Genomic DNA, 1,389 nt, shown 5'->3' with positions numbered 1-1,389 from the left:
GATGATAGACTAGACAATGACATTAAAATTATAAATATACTTCAAGAAGGTAGAGGAAAGCATAGCATATTAAGAGGAGACATGGAAGAGACAAAAAGAAAGACCCAAATAAAACTTCTAGTGATAAACATGTCTAAGATGAAAGAATATACTGAATGGTTAATTGTATATTGGACACTTGAGAAGAAAACACTTGTGAACTTAAAGACAGAACAATAGACACTATTCAAAATGAAATAGAGAGAATATAACAGAATAAAAAGTGAACAGAGAATCAATGAGATGTGGGAAAAATTCAAGCAGCCTAATATATGCATAATTAGAGTTCTAGAGGAAGGGGAAAAGGTGGGGTATTAGAGCAAGTTAAAAATCTAAATGGAACATGAATAGAGAAGAACACAAATCAATGAAATAGAAGAGAAAAACAACAGAGAAAATACAAGGAAACCTAGAGCTAATTTGTTGACTGGATCAAGAAAATTGATAAATTTTTAGCTAGAATGTACAGAAAAAGAAAGAGAACAAATTACCAACATAAATAAAGATACTAATATATATCCTACAGATATGAAAGGGAGACTAAAGAACTATTATAAACAATATTGTGCCAATAATTTCTACAATGTACATAAAATGATCAAATTACCTAAAAGACATAAATCAGGGAAGCTTATTCAAAAAGAATTAGATAACCTTAATCACTCTTCATTTTTTTTTTAAATGAGGTCTACATAGCTTCACTTTCGAATTCTACCAAACATTTAACGAATATCAATTTTTAACAAACTTTTTAGAGCCAGTACTGTTCTGATGTTATAAACCAAAATCACTCATGAACACAAAAGCAAAAATTTTTAGAAAAATTTTAGGAAATTAATTTCAAGAATATATAAAATGAATAATAATACATCATGACCAAATGCAAATAAACCACTTAATAAATAGTTAATGTATGATTCAGTAAATTACTAAGGATCTGTTTTTAAAGAATAATTGGTTAATGAATTTTGGATTGTAACCTTAAGATGTTCTTCAGGGTACAAGGCAAAAAAGGCATTTTTTTGTTTGTTTTTGCTTTTATGCCATACACTGTGTTAGGTTCTTGAGATATAAAGATGCATAAAACAACTATTCTTAAGGAGTTCAGAGTAAGTAATTTAACTGTCACATATAAAACCAATATAATTCTCAAATATTTTTGGAAGAAAGGGAGAAGAAAGAGCCTTTTCTGTTGGAAAAAATTATTGGAGGTGGGTTTCATAAATCAAAATTTTGTGGCATGTGTAAAAGATAGATTTATAAACTGTATAATTATGAATGGTATGAATGAGTTAGAAACAGTACTTACAAATACCTTGTAGGTAAGAGAAAAAGAAAAAATGCTGTCAG

Source organism: Pteropus vampyrus, unplaced genomic scaffold, assembly GCF_000151845.1.
Source record: "Pteropus vampyrus isolate Shadow unplaced genomic scaffold, Pvam_2.0 Scaffold53, whole genome shotgun sequence".
Classification (NCBI taxonomy): domain Eukaryota; kingdom Metazoa; phylum Chordata; class Mammalia; order Chiroptera; family Pteropodidae; genus Pteropus; species Pteropus vampyrus.
This window is presented reverse-complemented; position numbering follows the sequence as displayed.